The sequence below is a fragment of the Stylophora pistillata genome, chromosome 5, assembly GCF_964205215.1.
Source record: "Stylophora pistillata chromosome 5, jaStyPist1.2, whole genome shotgun sequence".
In the NCBI taxonomy this organism is placed as follows: Eukaryota; Metazoa; Cnidaria; class Anthozoa; order Scleractinia; family Pocilloporidae; genus Stylophora; species Stylophora pistillata.
Window position 1 is genome coordinate 24,289,506 of NC_142523.1, and position 25,213 is coordinate 24,314,718.

Below are 25,213 nucleotides of genomic sequence, written 5' to 3' on the forward strand. Positions count from 1 at the left end.
TGTTTTTACCAAATACGTTTGATGACAGTCTTCATTTCCTTTTAAGTCATTCACAAATTGGCAATAACAATGTCTCATATGGTGCTCGGGGGAGGGGTGGGGGAACTGTATCTAAGGGGGGTCTCTCGCTCCACCTCAATTCAGGATTTGAAATCATCTTGGTATGCACATAAATTCTAACAAGATACGGCTGTAGTAACACTCTTCCCTCTGCCTATTTGATACATGCTGCCCACGTCCTTGATGGTAAATTAACACAGCACATAAGCTGTGAAATATCTATAGTGACACGTAGCTAACATACGATAATTAACTTACACCATAATCCTTTAACTCCTTTGAGTGAGCAAGAAAAAAAAAATTCTCCTTACTGCATCGTCACAATTTAAAGCAGGCAAGTGATGAGGATAAAGAAAAATATCACTGGGAGATTACTAGTTGATCCAATGCAAAATTCTCTCAACTGACGAATTGTACGATAAACAGTAAGAAGAATTGCTGAGTGAAAGGGTACAAGAGTAACAAATGGCTTGTAATGTCATCATGTTAGAGCATGATGCTGTTCTTCACATGGAGGTTACAGCTGCAATGTCTTTTGTGGGGGTTCGTTACGGTGTCACGCATTTCACGCATTGTACGGGAAAGTGAAACTGAGCATATCAGCTCTAAATAAACTCACCGATCAAAACAAGCAAAGACTCTTGACTCAAATCTCCTGATCGAACTCAGTTTTCCCTGGCAATGGGAGGAAGAAAATCTGATCAACTGTTCAAAGGCAATGAGTAGTGAGGTCTAACGTCTTCTGTAAAACAAGATAAAAAAAGGTTTTAGTTTTTCACGTTCAGATCCATCATCAATAACTAAAGTTAGACATGCAAAACCGAAATACGTCTACTGAGATGGAGCCAAGCAAATATTAGCTAGATTTTTTAAACATCCATATCTTTGCCATCCTTCCTTCCGGTGATAGAAAAAATATATATCTATTCATTCCTTCGTTTTATTTGAATTTCATTTTTCCGACACCAAATTCAGGACTCATTCAGGGTTTTACTCGAAAGTAAAACATGTGATGGCTGACTTTGGGGAGTTGAGGTCGGAGCACAGAAGGTAGCTGGAAAGAATTCATTTTGACGGGAGTTGATAGTGTGCAATTTAACAGATTGAATTCATTTCTTATTATGAACGAAATTAAAAATGTTTAAAATGACCTGGTTGCATGCAATTTTCTTTTCATTTACAAATATATCTTTTTTTCCAGTTCTGTTTATGAATGTTATACAACATGGCTGGCAGCGCCTGTGGGAAATATATGCAGGGAATCCTGTATTCTGATTGACTACTCAAGCGGGAAAGATGGGCCCATATTGCCCGCTCGGGCAATAAGACGAGCTGACTCACAAAATTTGTAACTTTGGACAATGTTGGCAATAAATTCGCAAAAAACCGCCATAAGACAGTCAAAATAAAGAAAACATAAACGACCCTCTTGAGTTTATTGTGCTACAAACACAGTTGACTTTCTTTTTCGGCTCTCTAAATCAACAAGTCATTCTTGAATCCTATTAAAGCGAAATCTTTTTGCTATATAATAAATCCTTTCTTGACAAAGCTTGTTTGGTAAGATAGCGTTGTGTCAAGGTAAAAATAGGTTTCAGTTTTCACGCTCAGATCCATCATGAACAACCAAACTTAGACGTACAAAACCGAAATACATCTACTGAGATGGAACGACCAAAATTTTGGGGAGATTTCTTTACAAGCACAATTTCAAAACCTCAATACATCTACTGGGATGGAGCAACCAAAAATGTGGCTAAATATCTTTACACCTTTTCCTTCCAGAAATACAAAAGTTAAAAAAAATCCAGTCCCTTGTTTGACTTGAATTCCTCTATTTCGACACCAAATATAGAATTCAAGACACATTTAGGGGTTGCCTCTACAGCACAGTATGCAATGATTCACTTTGAAGAGGTTGGATTAGAATGATACTGAAAAGAACTCATTTTGACGGGAGCTGATAGTATGCAATTTAACGGGTCGAAAAACTTTCTGATTCTGAATGGAATTGAAAATGTTTCAAAAGACCTCGCTGTCTGATTTTCTTTTCATATATAAGGTCTTTCCAGTTCTTATCACAAATGTCGTTGCTGAAATTACGACCAGAACATGATTGAGATATGCTGCTCGTTTAGTATGGACTCTCTTTTCCTTTATATCCGCTTCTGATCACCCTTAAAAGAATTTTTGGTCTGGCTGCCTATCTTTTCGTAAGCAATCTTCGTGATCCTAGATCAGTAATCCTTGGCGATATAAACTAAAATAATAAACTCTTCGTAACATACAGTAACGCTGTCACGCGGCTCGCACAAGGAAAATTAAACTGAGTATATCAGCTCTGAATACACCCACCGACTAAAGTAAACAAAGGTTCTTGACTCAAATCTCCTCAGATCGAGGTCATTTTTTTCTGGCAATAGGAGAAAAAGAATCTGTATGTTAATTTATTTGATGATAAGGAAGTCCACCTTTCAAATAACGCAAAGGTTAGTATTTCATCAATTTTTGTCAAACTTCTTGAGGGCGATAGCTTCAAATGTTGTAGAACATTGATGAATTAATCTTCCCAGATCTTATCTGACCTCTAAGCCAGTGGTTTTCTGCTGTCAAGTTATTACGCCAATTTTTGCGCTAAGATGTCAGACAGAACTTTGCACAGCTCAGCCTTGATACAAATTTATTTGTTACCTTCCAAGGAAGACAACCATAAAGAACGTAAAGGAAAGCAAATAATTTTTCCTTTCTTTCGCCTCCTAAATGATACAATGTAAGTTGCCTTTTGGCACTTCTGCCGATGTAAATAAAAATTGGCAGCACTTTTCTAGCGTTCCAAAATACTTCTGAGCTTTTCTGATCACAATCAGCCAATACCAAAATACATCTGCTGATATTGAGCAACGAAAAATTCGGTTAAATCTCTTTACATCGTTCTTTTCTAACCTTCCTTCAAGTGACTGATGAAAAAAATTTTATTTATTTCTCCGTTTCACTTGAATTCAGTTTCTCCGACACTCAATTCTGGACTCATTCAGTTGTTAGCTCTAAAGCGCAACATGAAATGGCAGACTTTGAAGAGGTCGGATTAGCAGGTGGCAGGAAAGAATTCATTTTGACGAGAGCTGAGAGTATGCAGTTTAACGGCTGGAATGTATTTCCTATTTTGAGTGGAATTAAAAATGTTTGACAAAACCGCGCTGTTTGAGATTTTCTTTCATTTATGAATGTATTTTTTTTAGTTTTTATCACAGATGTCATAACTGTAATTACGACTATAGCATGATTAAGATATGCTGCTCGTTCGGTATGGACTCTCCTTTCCTTTATATTCACACCTGATCGCCCTCAAGTAAATTTTTTGGACTGGCTGTCTGTCTTTTCGTAACTTATTTTCGTGATCCTAGATCAGTAATCCAATTTTAGATCCTTAGCGAGAAAAATAAAAATTAAAAACTCTCCGTGACATGCATATACGTTACTGTTTGTCCACTAAGGGGCTCGTAACGCTCTCACGTAACTAACGCAAGGGAAATCAAACTGAGTATATCAGCTCTAAATAAACTCACCGATTAAAGTGAACAAAGGATCTTCACTGAAATCTTCTGATTGAGGTCACTTTCCCTGGCAGTGGGAGAAAAAGAATCTTTATGATTAGTAACAAATGGCCTTAGATGTCGTCATGTCAGAGCATGATGCTTTTTAACCGCATCTGGTTTTTCTTATTTTGTCTGCAATCGATATTATGCAAATTACATCAACAGGAAAATGAAAAGTTTATAAAGCGTCAGTTGTTACACACGGATAGCTTACCTTAGAAAGATAAAAGCCTCAGTTTTATACTGATTGATCTTTAGATGAAAATCCAACTGTTCAAAGGCAATGAGTATTGAGGCCTAACGTCCCCTGTAAAACAAGATAAGAAAAGGTTTCACTTTTTCACGCTCAGATCTATCAACAACAACTAAAGCTAGACACACAAAACCGAAATAGCTGACTGTCAAACAATGTTGTGTGCATCTTATTAGAGGCTGGTCGCCTCTCAGCTTTTCCTGCCCACAGGGTGGGCGTACTTGAACTGAATGCAGAAAGTCGTTAAAGTGTATGTTAAACAAGTGGATACCTTATAATATTCCAGGGCTTAGTTTTTCTCCTTTTCCTCTCTTATTGATACAGAAGTACTCATTTTCCAGAGTAACCTCTCTCTGGGACAGGGCTAAGAGTTTTTAGAGGGGAGGTCATAGTTTAGAATTCCTGGTTGCATTTATACAAGAAGTGGCCTTCATAGATATCAGCAGGCTGTTGTTGATGGGATGAGAAAGACCGAAAAATGAAGTGTTTTGCATCGCAAGTTATTTATACTAGCTATATTTTTCATAAATTGTGCACTTTGGCAAACTTGAACATTATGATTCTTGTATTGTTGGCGTCAAGTTTGGTTGTCACGGCTCCTTGCAGAACCTCATACAAAAACTTATTCTGACTAGCCCTCATATATCTTAATTTACCTTTTTAATTTTTTACTCAATGTAGGGTCATCTTTAGAACAGTACGATAGAAATGTCTCTTCATTAAATGATCTTACAAAGAGACCCTTGGGTTACATGTAAGGAAAAGCAGACTATCCCACTAATTATGCAGTCAGAAGTGAAAAACCTATGTGTATATGAGAAGAATTTCACGTCGAGAGATGTGGAAGGCATGGCAAGTACCGTTTGTTTTGTAAGGAGAAATAAGATGTTGGTCTCTCTCTCAGGTTTGAAAGGTTAGGAGTAAAGATATTTATAGCTAGGGTGTAATGATAAAATAAAGTTTTAAATTAAAAAACCATCTCTGGCAAAAATGATCAAAAACTACGAGCTTTCGACTGCCCGAACTGCAGTCTTCGACGGGTAAAATGAATGATAAGCAAGCGACATCAACGTTGGTGACCAAGATCTAGAGCCAATGGAAAGAGAGATTCGACAGTATACTCTCCGTGAGAGGGTGAAACATCAGCTAACTCTGTGAACACGCTTTAAGCTACAGAATTGCGAACTCTCGCAAGCGGGGTTTTCTGCAAGGGAGTGTCTTTAGTCTGGTCCTTCAACTCATTCTCCTTTTTGTGTAGAGGTCCCCCCTTTTCATTGAAAAGCCTGCGGTGTGGTAAGGCTGGATTGGAGGTGACATCAGGGAGAGGCGTATGGGTAGCGGACCAGTAAATAGCATTTTTTTTCTAGAATTTTGGAAAGGGTTTGGGATTAACCAGATGTAAAGAAATAGATATAATATATTCCCCAACCCAAACAAAAAAGTCCAATCAATAATACCCTGATACCCTGGGTGCTCTGTGATACTATTAATATTTCGATATGTAAAGACCCCATGTAAAGCATTTTATCTTGTCTATTCAAACGACTGATCATCCAAACAAGCGGCCAGTGTGAGTCTTGAAAAATCTCTGAGCGGTTTGTAGCCGCGGCCATCATTCTGAAATGCTGCATACGGTTCAGTGCATAAAGCCAGCGACCGGCCGGTAGTTTCCCGCGTACACCAGGCTTGGCAAGTGTGCTTTTACTAGCACTCTAAATCTGATTTTTTTCATCAGGCACATTTATAAACCTATTATTGTGTATTCAAATATAATTTGAGTCCAGAATGTCTCCAGCAGAGTCAGTGGCATGTTTAACCAGATGTCAACAGATCACGATCATAGTCCCCATTTGTCATTCGCTCGTTGTCGCGAGCGAAATGCCGATACAAAATTTCTGTTTCGCATAGCTAGACGTACGTAACTTCACACAGATTTTATCATCTCTATATACTTCTACACAAATAAACTTTATGGAAATGGAGTAATTTTGAGCAGAGACATGGCCGTCTGCGAGATATTTTAAGCGATTTTTGCTAGAAATTCGAATCATGAAAATTCTCGAACTTTTAAGGTTTTCCTGAAATATTATTATTTTAGAACCTAGTCATCGCATCCTTTTCAAATTTAGTTGACTCCAATGAGTATACTATTCATCTGAAATTGGCAAAGATTCTTAATTATATCAGGACCCACTAGTCTCTGAGCAGTTTTTAAACTTCATGGACGAGTTTACCATGATTTTACTTAAAATTGTGTCATCTCACTCGAACCACTGTATCTCGTGAACTGTTCGGAGTTTGGAAAAAATATTTGGCAGGTTTTTAACTTAGACTAAAACCAGTATGTACATAAAACAGTATGAAATTCTGGAGGGTACCATGTAGACTCAAATTTTGATATTGCTTGGATCTCACGTGGACACGTTCCCAAGATGAAAATGCCTTATAAGCCGCGTGACATCGAGGCGGTTAAAATCGCCGGCTAAAATAAGCGCACAGTTGGGGTAAATAGATTCAGCCCGGGCCAGAGAGTTAAAAAAATGCTCACGGATGTTGATATCTGCTCCAGGGAATGATTTACCACAGCTACTGAAAGACAAGAGAATCCTCCGCTTTGAGGCGTCATTTCCCTTGCCGATTTTCTTTTACAGAACAACCTCCAAAAACTTGGTACACCCAACAAAATTTCAAAAATTAATTTTCTCCATAAAACCTCTGGAAATAGGAAAATGCCTTCGAAAACAGAGTTCCTCGGTTTTAAAAGGCAGCCTTCATTATTATTTTCCGGTTCCCTAAATTTTAGACCTAGGACACTTGAGCCCGCGTTGTTGACCGCATACCCTCTGACGTGAGCATTTTATTATTCAGCTCTGTCGCGTTCAACCGAAGTCATCCTCTTCTCTTTTGGTTTTATTTTATTTCAGTATGCGTGGAGAGCTGCTGAAATATCGAAAAATGTCCATTTCTCGTCTTCTTTGGAGCGACCGAGGGAAACTTCATGGAGAAATACAGCGTCGCGCCATCGTGATAACGTACACGTTCATGACAAATGACCGGTGCAGATGAGATAGTTTCGTGTAGATCAGCCAGTGTATCTACAGAGGATGTCAGATTGCTCAAATTCCCGTGAAATAAGGTGCAGCACTCGGAATCTGAATGGTATGCACACGATTTCAACACGATATGTTTGTAGTTACGTCAAGCAGCCCTCCAGAAAGGCTGATCAATTTTTTCAAAAGATGACAACCAGAGGTGAGATTTCTCTTCGGGATATTGCTCATAAGATAACATTCTTTCCAAGCCTTGCACGCTTCATTTGTCTGAGACGTTTGTTGTTTAGAACTTAACATCAGATGCGAACATCGCCAAACTATGCAATATCTGATTTTTGAGCTTCGTTCGCGAACTGCCCCTATGAAAAGGAAAAGTAGAGGCCGGCCCGCAGAGATTTTTACATATTTAAAAACTAGAATAATTTTATGACCAACTAGGTGGGTAGTTTCGGTTGCAGAATGGGTTTACTTTTGGAGAAATTCAGATAAAAAATGACCGAAACTGTACCGAGATGAATAATCTATTGGTGTGTTCACATTCACTCTCTGGGTAAATTGAATGTATCAAAGTGAAGATAAATGATGTCGCTATATATGGTAGAAGCACCAATCTGTAATGTTGTATTTAGCTTGAGATACAGAAATCAACACTTTACTCTTTTTTTAAATGTTTTTGCATGGGAATGAGGCCCCAGGCTTCAAACAAGCAGCCATTGTTACTGTGGCAACAAGAGTGCTTCAATCTTTAAAAAGAGCATTTTTTGTGCATTCCCCCTGAGTGCCTAACTGCGTGCAAGGTTTGAAGAGGGGTTGAAAATTTTCATTGCCCAAGATGTTTGATTCTTACAGAGACTTGTTTTTATAAGCATTTTTAATTGGAAAATTGATATCTGTAAAATGAAATAATCCATAAAAATTAATGTTCTGGTATCCAGCACTTGAAGAATCTAACTTCAGTGCTTACACTGATTTTCTTTTGGCATTTCCTATATCTGAGTAACCTGTAATACACTTTGTATTTCCTATGCAAAATCCAGCTTTGGAATCTTTTTTTGATTTAATTGATCTGTCAAGATGATTGTAAATCCCAAGAGAAAGTAAAAACAATAATTATCTTTGAATAATTGCAAGTAATGATGGACTATTCTAAATAGGTGATAAAAGAATCCTTGAAATTGTTGATCAGAAAACAGGCTATTTTAAAAAAATTTAATGATTACTCTTTAATACATGATAATTTTTCTTCTAGATTTATGATGTTGCAGAATATCTTAGAGGAGATTTGAAGACCAAAAACCAACACATTCTGATAGTTTACAAAAAGATTTTTAAGCAAATGGCATCAAGCCAATCGATAGCCATTCCACCTAGTGAAAACAATTCACCATTGAAGTTAGCTCTCCAATCATCTTCCATTCTCAGTACTTCTCCAGTTTTAAGAGTGGATACAGCACCCCAAGTGGGAGGTAATCTTAAATCTAAAACATCTATGGGACGTGTAGAAAGCCAGCCAGTCACGACGCAGCATCTCTCAGTACAGACAACCAGTCTTCATTGAAGTGCCTCAGACCCTGATCTCCGACATCTGAGGCATGAACGCAGCAGCAAATTGTATTCAAGGTCAGCTAGTAATATTGGAGCTGTTTCTACATCTCCTCAGAGCAGGCGACTCCTTCCGCCACCTCCACCTGGTCATCAATCAATGATCGTGCAGTCTAGTTCAAGCGCAAGACTGAAATCGTGAAGTGTTGCTAAGCAAAGAAGAAAAAAACCGTTGGCTTCACAGTAGATGAGAACTAACAATGACTATGATGAATTAAATTGTAGCTCTAGCAGTAGTGAACTTGAAATTTCTTACCAGGATTCATCAACTAGTTTTAACAGACAAAAGTCAGTGGATTCCGCTAGTGGTCCATATGGGAGGAGTCGTTACAGAAGTGACAGTAATGGCTCTGTAGACAGTGGGGAAGAGTTGGACTATAATTCTGATGATGGAGGCAATTATTCTGCTAACAAGAAATTCGAATTGATGGAAATGGACTTATACATCCTTTCAGAAAAAACACCAATGTATATGCATCTTAAAAGTGCCTGGAACAATTGCATTTCGGTAAGTTCTTTTTTTTTTTCCTTTTTAGTAAGCTGTGTGGGTATGCATCATGTGTGTTAACAAAGTTCTACATGCGCTATTTACTGAACTTTAACTCTTTAGACAAAAAAATGGGAAAATCAATGGTGACTGGTAATTTTGTTTCGCATTCGTCCTAGATTTTGCGAACATTTCGGTAAATTCAAAGATATCTATGATTCAATGGTACTGATTTGCTAGGCAACTGAAGGACTGGTAGTGAGCCAAAATTACTGTTGAATTCTTTAACAGTGAAAATTGAAGCTTCCAAATATACATGTAGCAAGTGATTGTTGATCATCACAGAATTGTGGGATGTGTTGGCGCAGCATCCACTTTCTACAACCTCTATAATTATTTGTCTGAAAACTTAGAGACAGTCATGAAACAGTGAAAATGGGAATCATACGGGCTTTTCCCGACATGTACATATGGAAAACAGGCTTCAGCACAGAAAGTGCCGTTATGAGCAACCAATTTAGATTATGGCAGTTTGGGCTTCTTCGCATGAAAGAGCTACACGCTGTACATTGTGTAGTCTTAGTAAACTAACCCTCATGTCTCAAGGGCTTACAATAAGTTTGAAATTTAGAGCTATAAAGATATAAGGGGCCACCAGGTTATTGTGGAGCCATGTTGTTTTGTCAGGTTATGTGCAAGACTGGGAACTAATCAGATTATATTTCCTATGTGTACACTGTTGGCATTAGAAAAATTACAGTGCATTAACCTTTCTGCACATTTTGAAAATGAACTTGATTCACACATGTAAAGCTGCTTTTGTAACAGTTTGTTTTCCATTCTTCTTAAAACTGGGTCGAAACAAATTTCTGCTGAACATATTTCAGGATCAACATTAACTTTTCAACTTATTAGCCAAGTGACAACTTAGATGTTACAACTGTTTCAGTTTCTTTACTAGCCAAACTGGCGAGTGGAAATCAAACACCACTAGCCATAACTGAATTTCTACTAGTCTGTGGCTAGTTAGCTACCGTTGATGTTGAGCCCTGAATTTTCTTCGAGAGTCTCAGTAATAGAAGGATTATCAACTAGGGATGTTGATAAAATGGGGTAATTAAAAACTAGCCATGTAAAGGTGTTACACTAGTCAGGTGTTTTGGTTGGCTTAACCAGCACTGTTTTTACTAGCTTCAAGTGATGAGCAGACAGGACATGTGAATCTTGTTGTCAAAACTTAGGTCCAAAGAAAGAAATCTCTTGCACATGATACCTGTGTTGTACACTTGTAATGATTGTAAATAATTTTTAGGGTTAATTGATTATAAATTTTGATTGCCTCTCTCTTCAGAAATCTACACTCCGTCACAGTCGAAGGAGTTCCACACCAACTTCACCCACTGGATCAAACAAAGTTGACAAGTAACTTTTACATACATTTATTTAATAACACGCTGACATTCAAAAGTTGGGGACAGAAGGTCTGTCAAATAAATGCAACTTGGTCAAACCACTAGTTGATTGTTGATTTTCCTTTTATGCAATTGATGCTGATTTATCTATTTACATGTATTTGTCGTTTGAGTTCTGTCTTTTTTTTTTTTCCATAATTCTGTTCTCTTTTTCATTTAAGTACATGTAAAAACTCTCCTCAGTAAACACTTTGCTAATATTTAAAACAGGTGCATTTTTATTACTAATACAATTTGCAGCTGTATTGCCTTACCTCAGGTCACTGTCCAGTTTTAAGAGAACCCAGCTTGTGTGGAGCAAACAGCCCACAGCAAAAAAAAAATTAGAAATTGAGGGCTCATGGCTACTGAATATTAGTTAGATTTGAGTCCTTAATGTTATTCTCATATTCTTTTTTCAGTTCACAGTTATTGCCCCTGTTTAATCAGCTGAAGACAGAAATCCTTCAATCGCATATCATGGAGAAGACATTTATTCTCATCCAGGAGCTTTTTACGGCCGCAGAGAAGAGTTTTAACTGAAAAAAATACTTTTAGAAGGTACGGTACACTACCACTCAGATGTAAGTTAACAACACAGACACGTTTCATATGCTCAGATGCACGGTAGTCAGACATGCTCATACGATTTTTTTTTTTGTGCTTGCATGGACGAAAACGAATGCATGACTTTGTTGTTCTGAGCTATAAGTTTCCTATGTGTTACATTGTTGTGTAAAACAAAGAACTTTTCGGCTTGAAAAAGGAATAAATTGACAATGGAAAATTTACACGTCAGTCAAAAAAGCTATCATGCTACATGTACAAATGTCACATCGCCGTGCAAATTTATCGAATAACGAGCAGTAGCAGTAGATTTGCTTGATCTGAGCTGTTGATAAATCGGACGGAAAGGAAAATGTTACTCATAAAAGGCATTGAAGCACTTGTACCATCTAGGGAATACTCACTAATATGCTTCCCAATTTGTTCATTGCAATCGCACTTCCTTGAATGTTTACGCACCAGACTGTAAACAATAAAGTTGACATTGAAGGTAGTCTGAATAGCAGCCCAGTGTTTTAAATTATGACTTTGCTTTCACTTGACAGTATAAGGGGGCACTGTGCTGCTCAACCATTAGAGAAGAGTATTTTGTAACATGTGCAAACTAACCCATTATATGGCTGGAATAGCATCCAGTATGGTGACGGTGGAACATAATCCTCTTCTCTGATTGGTTTTGCACCATAGTGCCCCCCATACACTACATGTTTTATGGTTTCCTATCTGGATCCTTGGCTTCAAATATTGATTGCAGTTCAACTTAAGTCAGCAGATCTCTTTGTGTTCATGGTGGGTCAACTACAGCAATACATGCCTCAATCCCGCAGCCAATCATCGCAAAAGAAAGGAAGCAATAAGGAGGATAAGCTTGAGTAAGTGTTATTTTCATATCACCCATGTTGCTCTGTGCAACATTTTGAAAATTAGAATAATTACACTGATGATGAAAGAGATTTTTGTGCTCTGATTAGTCAGGGATTGTGATCTATCTCGTTATAATCACCTCGCACGTGACAATTATACTAAGCAGGGGTGCTACATTTCAAAATGGCTGGCTCTTGTCTGTCAATGTTACTAAGAAGGTGATGAACTCGACAAAGGAACCTTGCGAAGAGCACAAAAGATGCTACTTATAGTTTGACTTAAAACTTTTGAAAGGTGCAGTGTAGGATATGAGGATAGTGCATATTTAATCCAATAAGCCTGGGGAAACTGGTTGCGGCAAATGAAAAATGTCCCTATGAGGGCTGCATGAGATTATGCGAACAGGGGTTGGAAAAGCGAGCTGCGACTAAAACTAGAAAGATACAGGGTTCGTATGCATCTTGAAAACCCTTGAAAACCCTTGAATTTCAGGAGGCCAATTTCAAGGCCTTGAAAGTACTTGAATTTTGTTTAGTGTCCTTGAAAGTCCTTGATTTTTTATTGAACAACATCGAAAAATATCTGCTTTTGTTTTGCACCATCAGTAAACCCAAAACATAGTTGTTTCTCGTGGTTTTGAGGTAAAATTGTCATTACAAAAAGTCCTTGAAATTTCTAAGTAGGGTCCTGGAAAGTCCTTGAAAAGTCCTTGAATCTTTGGCCTGAAAAAGTGTACAAACCCTGAAGATAGAAATAGAGCGACAATCATGTTGATAAAATGCTTAATGCTGAGTTGGGTCATGCGGAACAGAAAATATTTGCTCTCCTGTAACTCAGTTCTATTAGCGGTTGAATTCCTTTTTTTTTGGCAAATTAAATGCGCTTTGCACTGACGGTTTTTATTCTAAGAAATTGGTCAAAGAGGGCCCAGTGGACCCCTTTTTTCAACTTAAGGGGGGATTCAGAGTGTCTAGTCTAGTCTGTATGGTTGAGACAGTGAGAAAACGAAGAAGACAGCAAATGAGACCATAAGATGTAAAAGAGTTCAAAGTGAGTTTTATTTGTTTGGAAATTATTTTGGGCCCTCAGCAGCTGTTTTTAATAATCTTGCTGTCACTCATACAAGTACTTTCTTTCCAAAAAATATGGTCATTTAAAATAGCACTTATCCTTTCGATTTTCAGAAATCCCGCTAATCCCCCTCTGGAACTTTGTACTTTCAGGTTTGGTCAAAACTTTTCTTTTAATCATTTGCAGCTTTGTTGTGGTGTTGTTGCACACACTTGTATGTCTGTTTCGTGAGACAGACATTCTATCCACACGATTGATGGTCATAAAAGCACACAAGTAAGTTGGTGATGCTGAGGCATCTTAATTATTGTAAGTGACTACTTTACAACAACCTTTATCACATGTTTTGCTGGAAGATTCCAAGGCCCCTTCAGGTAGGCACTTAACTCCAGTTTCTGTAGCAATATGAAGTGACAAGAGTAAAGTGTCTTGCCTAAGAACAACACAATGTTCCTGGCCATGCAGGGCTTGAACCTGGACTGAATATTCACCGAGCTGAATCTCACACTTTAAAACACAAACTACTGCCCGCAAGCAGGCTAGTCAGAATATTACTTGTACACAAGTCACTCTGTTAATTTTCCAGACACTGGCTCAGTTGAAGTGCTTTCTTTTTACACAGGACAAGCTATCAAGGATCTTCTCAAATGCATTGTTCTTCATCCTTTAACCACATCACAGCAACCAGTTGGTATCTCTCCAGCAGCTCAACTGTTGTTGTCAGGAGCTGACAAGAACATGTTTACAGTGGGAGATAGGGAACAAGAGGTAAGGTTATTGTTTTCAAATGCATCTACAAGGGTGCACTGTTGCTACAGTCCATCCTAGTTGTATCACAAACAAAATAAGCAAGGACACAACTAACAAGTCGTAAGTCTACTAAACTGCGCATGGCCAAGCCAACTCGGGCTCAGGCCCCATCCTATATAGTGACTCCTCACCTTTTGGGTGATGAAGTGTTAACGAAAAAAAATAAAATATAATGTGTTGCAGATGCTCTTTATCAAAAACCCAGGGACTTTTGTGTTGTCCTCCATTTATATCCTCTGCGGGTTCACTTCATGGTGATTTTCTGTATGTGGACTCCTGGGTTCTCATTAGAAGGCAGGACCTCCACATCGGCACCAGGATACTTAAGTATCAGTACCTGCTCACCTTTGCATGGGACTTAAAGGAATCCAATTCTAGAAATAATTTCTCGCCAAGTAATTCTCATAAGGATGCCTCTGTACCAAAAAATGTAATGAGACATGTGCTGTTATCAGTTATATATAATGTACTTTCTGTTTCTTTTCAGACTGATAAATTATTGAGAGAAGTTCTGGACAATGCTACTTCGCTTCTGTTTGAACTGATGTGTGCTATGCATCAGGTTAGGTTTGAATACCATTAACTCCTGACTAACAACTCATTTCTCCCAAAACTACCTCCCCTAAATTGAACTTTTAGGTGATGAGAATGAAAGAAATGATCCCTATCGAAAGGACTTCCTGATTGTCAAACAAGTTCTCCTTGCCAGTATCACAGGAGATGTGTAGAGAAATGGAGAATATAAATATGGATGTTATGCGCAGCGTTGTTTGTTAAGATTTTTGTTTCTTTACACGTTTCCTAAGCTCATGACAAGGAGAATTTGTTAAACAGTCAAGAGCTTCTTTAGTTGGTGATCATTTCCTACATTCTCGTGACTCTAATATATGACTCAGGGATGACATCGTAAGGAGAAATCAGGTGCTAGTCACCCATTGTTAACTTTGATGCAGGGTTGACCTTGTAACTCATCCTTATATTCTTATAGTGAACAATGTTTAGTAACTGGACTGAATTTATGATAACTTTATGAGATTATGTTCCTTGTTATTTCAGGCCAACTGCTTTTCAGTAGAAGACAATGTCCTAAACATTTTTTGGCTCATAAAGATTGTTGAAGCTCAAGAAAAAGCAGTAAGTATTTCACTTGAGGACATCAAGTATTTTGCTTGGTCTTTCAAAAATTGCTTGTTTGAGGGGTTCAGGCTTTTTAGGTGATTCGAGTGTTTAAATTCAATCTATATGAGCTCAAAAATTTCAAATTCACAGACAAATCTTCCTTAACCCTTTCACTCCCATGATCTCATTAGTAATTCTCATTACTGTCAGCCAAACAATTCTTATGATGTTTGACCTGAGAATTTGGTATTGGATCAACTAATTAGTTTTTTCGTGTGGCTTACACAAAGTGTAAACTGCACTATGTCATGATCCAAGTTATTTATTTGATACCGGTAGTCTATTTGGGTTAAGGTAATTCATTGCAACACTGATATACATGAAAAATTACACTCTTGATTGGCTGAAAACAGCTAGGTGCCTTTTCCATGTATTACTAGTGCAAAACTGAGTCACAAATGTAAATTAGATCACACTGGAAACCAATCAGACTTATACAAAGGAGGTTGATGCACCCTTTAGCTGACCAAAATAAACAAAAGCCTGGATAAATTTTAGGTATATTGAAAAAAAATAACAAAACTGCATTCCTGAGTAAGATTTCAGCTGAAAGCAAATTTTGATACAATGTCAAGTTGACCATTTACATGACGATGTCAAGTTCACCTATTCATTTCATGTCTCCACATAGCTTGAATTTGGGAAACACACAGGCATTAAATTACAATAATTCAATAATGAGAAAAGCTTAAAAATTCTGATACTTTAAATCATAATACTATTGTGCACTAGCTTACCTGTACATTGAACCCTGTTATGTTTGCGTCATCATATCTCTGATTACTGTTCCTGAAATCTATTATGGTGAAATTCTATCTATAATAAACTTTCTGTCAAATAAACCTCCCGGTAAAATTGTAAATCTTATTGGGTTAAAAACTTATTAGCAGTGTCAGTGTAATGTACTACTCAACACATGATTCATTAAAATATTGCTTGTGTTCTGATCTTGTTATACACCTATTTTTTTCCCTGAAATTCTTCCATTTGCAACCCCATATCTATACCTACCTTAACTGAATTTTTCTGTGTTGTTTACTGAAAATACAATCAAACCAAAATAGAATAATTATAATAAATGAAAACCTATGCTTACATGTATGTATTGTCGAAAACTAGTCATACATTCAAACCAAATCAAGCTCCCAATGGCTTCTAGTGTAGATTATATCGTGTTCCTCGTGTACTGGTACACAAAATGCCAAAAATATTCATATCATGCTTCCCTGGAGTTAATTTCACATCACTTGCCTTGGAAGAGAAGATTAACCTAGAAATTTCAGAACCCAATTCCACTTTGTTACGTAAAGAAATCATGACTGAATCTATCAAGCCACTGTGTGATATAATGCTGAGGTTTTTTTCAGTACCTAAAATCTTCATGTTACAAGTGCAACCTTTCTTGTCGAAATTAGACCTCCACAACAAAGTTTGGCAATTAACCCTCAACCCTTAACTTTAATGAACATTTCAGCACTATATCGTAATTGCTAGTTATCTTGTTTTTTATAGATGAGCAAGAAAAATATTGAAAACTATCTAACCATAATCAGATTATTAGCTAGAAGAAGCTCATTATGACACCAGACACTAAAAGCAGCTAAATTGCGTAAGACACACATGTACGCATTGCGGACTTACTTTTCTTTATTCTCATCAGTTGTCTGCTTGATGTTGTATTGACATTGTAAGGAGAAATTCGGTCTCGGTCACTCATGGCAGTCTACGAGTTGAGGCAAAATAGAAGCAAACATTTAGAAAAGATTGCTCATTCCAAGAATTATCGAAACAAAGAGAAATACAAATTGATATAACATCATTGGACAAAAGATTAACCAAATATTTTAAAGTTTATGCAACTGCAATTCGTTTCGAGGTGGCGAAAGGCACTTTTCCTAAACTCCTACCCGCTGTATTCGGAACGTGCAAAAAACAGTTTTCCTTCTTTACGGCGGGGATTGACATTTACGGTCTATTCGTTCATACTGTGGTCAATCTGTGTCTTTAAAGGAAACGTTTCAGCTTGGTTTGCTGCCACTTAGAAAATTTGAGGAATTGACGAATTCAACAACGTTTCTTTTCCAATAGAACACGACAATACCCAACGACTTAAAATAAGCAAAGTTCCAATAGTACGCGACCATGACCAACTTAATTTAGCAACTAAATTGTGAACACAAATTTCACGTCGCCAGATGGTTGATGAGAACAACGGAAATATTCTAAATGCTTTACAGTTTGCTTCTTCTAGTCATCTAAAACTCTTAAGTCAAAACAAGACAGACTCGTCTTTTTCAATTTTTATTTTGGTTACAAACGCACATTTTCAGGCTACGGGCGAGTAAGTTGGCCAATCAGATAGCAGAACTAGTGATGGAACGCCGGTAGATTTTTACTAACATCTGTTAACGTTGGTTAGTGCGTATCTTAACCCATAAAACTTTTACAACATCAGTATGCATATTCTCCAGAGTGTTCTTTCTACATTTCTTACTGCGCTCTCTCAGTCGGCAACCATTATCCTTTATTCTCGTAACCTAAATGTTTGATTTAGCACCGACAATGTTGGGAGAAATTAGCTGCTGGTCAATCTGAATGGTGAAGGGTTAAGGGATCTTAGGAACGACCTTAATCCAACGACAACAACAGCGTCTCACAATCAAAGGTTGATATTCTTCCTTCTATTTTCAGAAATATTGTGTACAGAGAATCATGGAACGTTTAACGTTGTTAGTATCATCTTCTGGCCGATATCTCTCTCCCGCCGAAGCTGTTCTTCTTTACCGACAACTTTACCTGCTCAATAATTTTCTGGAATATGGTTCAGTGGTTGCGAATCAGATCCGAGTTGGATACACAGAGGAATTTAGGTATGATAGTGCAGTAGACTATGAACAGTCCGTCCTTTTCGATGTAGTTCGTGGCGCGAGTCAAAAAAAAATCTTTTTGTACCATTTTTCCCGAAATTGTTCTTGCAGTTGTAATATTTGATAACTTATCGTAAGCGTTTTGAGATACTGTAGAAGGTTTATCAATTACAAAGGCTTGCAGACGAGGAAAGGGGAATTATTCAGAGGTTTATGAGAGGGGACATATCGGAGTGGTAGTAATCAAAAACTTACTTCACTCTCTTAAAAAAAGTACATGAAAATTAACACTGAAAAAAATAAAAGACAAATCCAGAAACAAAACAAAACAAAACGTATACAGGCTGTTAAATGATTTGAAGAAGATTTGTTTTGTAACGGCCAAGCATAAATGATCAACATTTAAATTACTGTCGTAGAGTAAATGATTAGGGGCAGAAGAAATGAAAGGGCAGATTAGACAGGTGAAACTTTAAATCTCTAAAGAATCATTGCCATCAATATTTTTTGTTGTCTCATAAATGTTGCAGATATTACATCAGAAAGCCAGTGGTAAAGAGGAAGCTTTCCACTAAGTTTTCCCTGACAAGTCCCATAATTGAACTACTCGAGAAAGTCACGGATTTAGTGTTAAAACAGCCATCACTTAGGTGACGATGGAAACATTTCTCGTTCCCTTTATCAAATCTAGTGTATAGGTATCATATTAAATTCTCTTTCCCATTGTTACCAGTTGAAGAGGTCATTTTATTTAAGATAAGTCATTCTTAAAAGAATTTTTGTATTTAAAACTGTTGAACTCTTGGATTATTTTTGCCGAACGTTTTCCAAAATCCTGCTCGACCATGCTCCTCTATCCCAAACTTCACAGTCAGTGATAACGGGCCGTGAAACAATTGAGGACTCTGTATGTACTATTTTACTCGTTTTGAATTCTTTCCTCTACATGGAAAGTCCACAGAATTTTGCGTAGAGTTGAGCTTGAAACAAATGAGATTTGTTCGAGATACCCCAACTGGGAAAAAAGGAATAAAACTCACCAATTTTGAACTGACCTACAGTTGCTGTGGTTGTTTCCGTTAATAACTGCTTTTCCATAACGAAAAGGTGTAAGTTTACATTACTTTATTAAACGTAAACAGCCTTGGGGGTTCGACTTCATCTCAGAAAGAGTTCATGCTTGTTACACGGCTATCAACCGTGCCTAGAAAGCTGGTGTTGTAGAGCGCCGCACTGTCTTACGGGAGGTCAAAGGTTAAAGCCCTAGACCGTACCAACACTCAGGGTCTTAAAATAACTGAGGGGAACGTGCTGCCTTTGCTCTGACATTTACAAAGGGTTAGATGTTCTTGTCTTTTCGGATTAGGACGATAAGTCCTAGGCGTCGTCTCCTACGTCTTTTCTATATTGTTTAGCAGGGGACGTCCCCCGACTAAACAGTGAAAACTGCCTTACACAGAAGCTTGTAAATTATTTGGACCAAAGCAACGATCACGAAAGACTTGTCTTCTATACAGCGGACTCGGGAAGTTCAAGCACTGATGCTCTTTTGATCAGTGTTGCATCATCCTGATCGGCGCACCAAGTTAGTACTGATCGAGATGACTGGGGCGGTCCTACATCCGAACGATGGAAGTTTTCTTCATCGTCCAAATCGTTACCGATCTTTTGCCTTGGTTTCCAAAAATTTATGTTGATCTCTCGAGCTTCATTTGGGACGATTGGGGTGACACAGACGATCATTTAGGAAGGCCACCGTATTACGACCCGCCTTCATCATCCTAAACGCTTGCCAATTACTGATAACTGTCAAAAGACAAAACGATACAGACTTAAATCGAGAAACAAAAACGAGACACAGAACAGGAAAAACAAAGAAAAAATAATTTAAAACTGTTTGAAATGGAAATTTTCTTCTTGCCGGCCGTCGGCTGAAACAGTCTAATGACGTTACTAAACGTTATGTTATTTGTCACCATAGGGCTGGAAGCGTCATGGGTGTCTCACTTGATTGGCTGATTTAAAAGAATGATGATGTTATAATACTAATTTTTGACCAACAGAGATGGCAATATGTTAAATGCCGAGGGGCCGTGATCTTTGAAAACATTAAAACTACATGAGACTTATTTATCTATTGGGTAATTAATATTCCTTTTCTTAGGATGGTTGTTAATATTATACTATTGCATTTATCATCATCGTCACTATCGCAATTATTATTATCATTCTCGCTTTTTCTATCCTGACACAACAATCTTTACCATGCGCGTTTCTATCTATTTTCACGGGACATATTTAGAAATATTTTATTTCAGAAGTAATTTCTAGTTTGAAACGCCTTTAACGTTTCATGATTGAAGAAACCTTCACAAGCTCTATAATGATAAGACTCCGTATTAACTCTCGACCTAACTTTTCCAACGTGTTGGTTTGAATATTATTACGTTAAGAATACCACAAATAATAATATGCTAATTGCAGGAGTTAATTTAGTTCTCCAGACGGTTGCAGGCGCACAATGTTCGTGTCCTCTTATTGGTTCGATTCGAATTTAGGTCATCTACATATGTGATTATCGGATTCTGAAATACATCCTTATGCAAAGTAAACAGCACATTCTTCCTTTTTGTTGGTTTATGTCACCACGGAAGGAATATTTATATTCAGCCACTTTCGACTTTGTTTAACGAGAATCTATTCATTCTCAGAGAAACACCCTTGATAAAGATAATCTTTTGTTATTTATTTTGGCTCCATCTGGAGTATTGAGAACATCGTTACTCGTTTTATAATTCGGTTGTTAACCTGCTGATGAGGTGCCGCGTAAAATTAATCGTCGCCGATGATCATCATCTCTATTACTTCGACTCTGTGAAAATTTTTCCCATCGTTTTGCGCCTTTCTTTCGTTCTTAAATAACTATTTTAAGCTGATTGTTTTTAAGAGGCATTATTTAGTATTATACAAATACTGATTTTAATTCTGACCAAGAAACAGCTTTGACAAACATAATATTAATGTTGTGTTAATACCATATCTCTGTGTATTAAGCATGTTTGGGCCAATATCTATTTTAGAGTAATTTGCTTCTGTATGCTTTATTTCAGATTAATGCTAGTAAAATGAGCGTTGCTTCTATGGTCTTCTTTAGTTTTCGATCCAAGTGGTCGACTGACGTTGAACTGAATTATATTCGAAAGTTCACCTGTTTCTCCTTTTGACAAAAAAGGAAATAACTGAGGCACTTCATCTTAAAACAGTTCATTAAAAAGGAAGAAAACCAAAACTAAAAAACAACTGAAAGGAAAAGAGATATTAAAAAAAACATAAGAATGCAAAGTTCGTAAACCACTTGGCTGCACCTCAAGTTACACCAAATTTTCTCGTATTTTCCCAACATCCCGCGCGGTCTTTTACTGCGGTTCATTTTTTAGCTGGCAGCGCCCGCAGGCAGGACGAAGCGATCGTGTGTTCTGATTGGCTACCCGTGCGGGAAAGACGGGACCCGCTCAAGATTGCCCGCTTCTATATCGTGCAAGAAATAAAGTGCGGAGAGCGGACCCACAAAGTTCGTGGCTTTTGGACAATGTCGGCAACAAAGTGGAAGACAGTCAAAACAAGAAAAAAAAACAAAAAGATAAAAAAAAGACAAAACAAAACAAAAGCAAAACACACACACACACAGAAAAAAAGAAAAACCCCGACCAATATATCCAGCCATCCTGTCCGAACAAGCTTGATAAATAACGCATATGAACTGTTAGAAACTGTGCTCTATTTCCTAAATGATTTATCATTTTCATTAAACTGTTACATTTATTATTTTATTTTTGCAAATATCAACATCATTATTATCAAAGAAGTTATGATTGACATTATATTGCATCATGTTTCTGCGCTCTGTGAAAATTCCATGAGAAGTCTCAATTACCGTCGTTCTGAATTGTTTTAATGAGCCGGTTGGAAGTAGTATCTGTATTAAACTTTAACCCAGGTTAAACTTGTTTATTCGGAATCTACTTCAGGTGGCTTTAGAAGACTGCGGCGAAAAAGTAATATACTTAATCAAAAGGTATTTATAAATCGATAAATCTCTATGCTTTAATTTTGTCAGCTTGATACGAGCCGTAATTTCTTAAATATACACTCAGTATTTTTTTATTGGCTCCACCCGACATCTGTGAAAACAACATTTAAAAAAGGCGAGATTTTTCTCTCCAATTTAATTACCTCCTGGAAATGGTTTCATCTATCGATAGAAATCCTTTAAATAGTCCGTAAGATCTAACAGTTTCTTTTCCCCCCTTATTTATCGGTGGGAATGCTTATCTTGACTTCACGACACTCAGCAGGTAATTGTAATTTTTGCTTTCCTCCACCAACTCCCCCCCCCCCCACAAAAAAAAATATGATAAATAAATTAAATAACCTTTTCACTTTCCACATAGATTGTCATGAATCCTCAGGCTGTTCTACTGCTCATGCTGGTAGCTGTTCCCTTCACATCTGCAAGTATGTTACTGTAATATTAGGTTATGTTTAGCTGTCACTGCTACCCTCATAAGTAAACAGAATATTTGCGTACGAAAATTTAACCTGCTAGAGAAGATTAAAAACAAATATTCCAACCCTATTCTGAACAGGCTTTTCTGGATCCGAGAAAGATCTTGGAGGACTCAACTTGTTACTTAAAAAGACCTATAAACAACTCATTGTAATGTCTATAAATTTTGACAAAAATGATTCACTCACTACTTGTGACGATAGGTCGAAATCAAATAACCACGTAATGCTCACATTATAGAAGAAAAAAAAGCACATAAAAAGAGAGACCACATCTCAGATAAAAGGCCAGTGGTGACTAATGAGCTCGGAGGGGAGGACCGCGAAAAAATAACGCCTGTACCCACACTATTGTCCGAGCTGTTCTTCTGTTCGTATATGAACAGAGCTATTTAATTGGTCACGCGAATGATGTTGTATGGACAAAGCTATTCAAGAGGTCCTTTGTTTGATTGCGAACGAACCATCTGAGTTCTAGGCAAAGGAAATGCATCGATTAGGTATTGAAAATCACAAATGGAAATTAATTGGGGATAAAAACACTATTGACCTTAAATAACAACTGGAAACAATAGCACACACTCAATGTCATTTATGAGATTTACTCAGCGTGTGGGATTGGCCTCGCGTGTGGCTTCTATACAAACCACTTCGAGCCACTTATTTTTAAACGCTGTGATTGGTTGGTGACCGGAGCGGTGTCTGAGCGCGGAGGAGCTAGAACAAATGCTGAATGTGGAGCTCCCGGATAAATTCTTTTTCACACAAATTGTTGTCGCCCTTGGTTAATGAAATTATGATTTTACCGCAAAAGTGAATGGAGTTTAGTGGTATTGTCATAAAACTATCTGGTCACTCGATTAACTTTTCCTCTTTTTCATTTCTTTTACCTGCACCAATCAGCTAACGATAGGGACCTTAGGTTTATATTTATTTGTATAGTCCCATACATATTGCTACAGTAGCAGCATTAAACGAATATTGTATTATGAATGCGCCTTTCACAATTGTCTTTTGGTTTACGATTGGTTTGCATGTAGCCATAGAGATGAAATCTGAAATTGAACATGATCGCGATCGTAATAGTGAAGAAAAAAGCTTCTTTCTCTATTTAGAGGATGAATAAAAAAGAATAGGGTGGAACAAAAACAAAGTCAGGCAGTGCTTGATAGGGAGGTTGCATGAGAAGATAAATGTAAAACAATAACAACAACAATATCAAATTGATAAATTTGTTCATTTAATTAAATGATATTTTTAAATTCCTTTGCGTCTTTGACAGCTGAAATTTATTAAAAGCATTATTATGTCTCTTCCTTATCCCTTCTCAATCCTCCGCGGTTTCTTTCTTGTTTTTCTTTTCATTTTCTTCTACAAAATACCATTAGTCGATACACTCATACTAAGGGAAATGAGAGAGCAAACCGACCTTAAAAAAAGGACAAAAGAAAAAAAGAATTGAAGAAGTCGAGGGTCAGCGGCAACTGTTTCCTTGCAATTTAGAATGTAGACCCTGTTCCTTTTGATCTTTTTCTGAGAGTTTCAATAAATTTCAGGACTTTCTCAATCGACGAAAACATAATCTGACGGCTATATTCTGCCTGTCTAAAGTATCAAATACAAATAAGCATAAAAGCTCACTCGAACTCGCATTATCGGGAAATCGACAGAACACAAAAATAACAGCTTTCTAGGGAAGATAGCTTTATTAAAAAAACAAATTATCCTAAAAAAACAACACGCTTAATGTCAGTAAAAAAAGGTAAGAAAAACTTTGACAAAAGAGAAATGCAGAAATTCTGTGCTATCAAGAGATTGTCTGCAGCTAAGTCTGAAAAGAGATCAAACGCGTCGCCATCAAGGGTACTCCGACCCATCGCGAGTGCCTTCCAAAAAAAAAAACCGGGTAGAGATCAATCTTGATCTCTGATGAAATGTAACTTCACAATATTAGTTACAAAAAGTCAATCCCTCAAATTAAGCTGCTAACCGCCCATTCATGGGGTTTTCAATTGTGACAGCGCTTGCATGAGTTGTGATGTGGCACTTAATATTCGTTGTCTATTCTTTTTTTTTTAAATGTACATGAAGTGTAAACGATTTGTCACAATTCGTGCGTTTCTTTTCATCATCTCATAGTAACTTGTGCAGGCGATGAGTTTGCTTGTGCAAATCAACAGAGGTGTAACCATGTGCCTTGGCGCTGCAATGGGGTCAGGTTCTGTAGTGATGGATCAGACGAACAATGCAGTAAGTACTGTAGTTACTTTGTTTTTAAATTATTGTATATATTTTAATATTTGTGGGCTGTGCTTTTTCCACCCTGAAAGTATTACAAAAAATAATAATAATCATGCTGACTTGCAAATACATTTTTTTCAAAAGAAAGAAGGAAAAAATTGTGCACCAAGAGCCCAATTCACAAGAACATCTAATAGCGAAATAAAGCCTTGGCGCATAATTTTATCATATGGGAAGGTAGTTTTACAGTAATGGCTGGTTATTCGTCGAATGCTGTCATATCCGTTCATCTTTAATTTGAATGAAGAGTCTCAATGGTATGAAAGAGATTTTTGTGATGGCAAAAGTTACCGTGAAAACAAATGATATAAACTGTAACAAGCAGAATAAGATGTCTGCGATTTCATGTTCGAGATGACCTGATCATTTGTATCTTAGCGCCCGGCAAACTCAATTGCAAATGCATTCAGTTGGCGACAGGAAACAACAAATTATACCTTGCAAGATAAACTGCTCGATGTAAATTATTCTGAAAGCAGGCAACTG

General features: G+C 37.3%; 2 long non-coding RNA genes and 1 pseudogene across 3 annotated transcripts; 2 read left to right on the top strand and 1 right to left on the bottom strand.

Annotated features, from left to right (window-relative positions):
- Positions 1–3,626: 3,626 nt before the first annotated feature.
- On the bottom strand, positions 3,627–4,006 carry LOC148730945 (uncharacterized). The gene is made up of 2 exons (XR_016001047.1): positions 3,871–4,006; positions 3,627–3,681 (listed from the first exon to the last, which is right to left on the bottom strand). It is a non-coding gene; the product is annotated as an uncharacterized LOC148730945 (long non-coding RNA).
- A 2,737-nt stretch (positions 4,007–6,743) lies between these two features.
- LOC148730946 (uncharacterized protein C12orf56 homolog) lies at positions 6,744–18,589 on the top strand (annotated as a pseudogene). The gene is made up of 11 exons (XR_016001818.1): positions 6,744–7,068; positions 8,212–9,072; positions 10,403–10,473; positions 10,925–11,063; positions 11,835–11,941; positions 13,191–13,288; positions 13,627–13,772; positions 14,302–14,376; positions 14,871–14,948; positions 17,685–17,863; positions 18,391–18,589. The product of XR_016001818.1 is annotated as an uncharacterized protein C12orf56 homolog (transcript).
- A 1,074-nt stretch (positions 18,590–19,663) lies between these two features.
- Positions 19,664–24,731, top strand: LOC148730947 (uncharacterized). The gene is made up of 3 exons (XR_016001822.1): positions 19,664–21,935; positions 22,312–22,375; positions 24,566–24,731. It is a non-coding gene; the product is annotated as an uncharacterized LOC148730947 (long non-coding RNA).
- Positions 24,732–25,213: the final 482 nt, after the last annotated feature.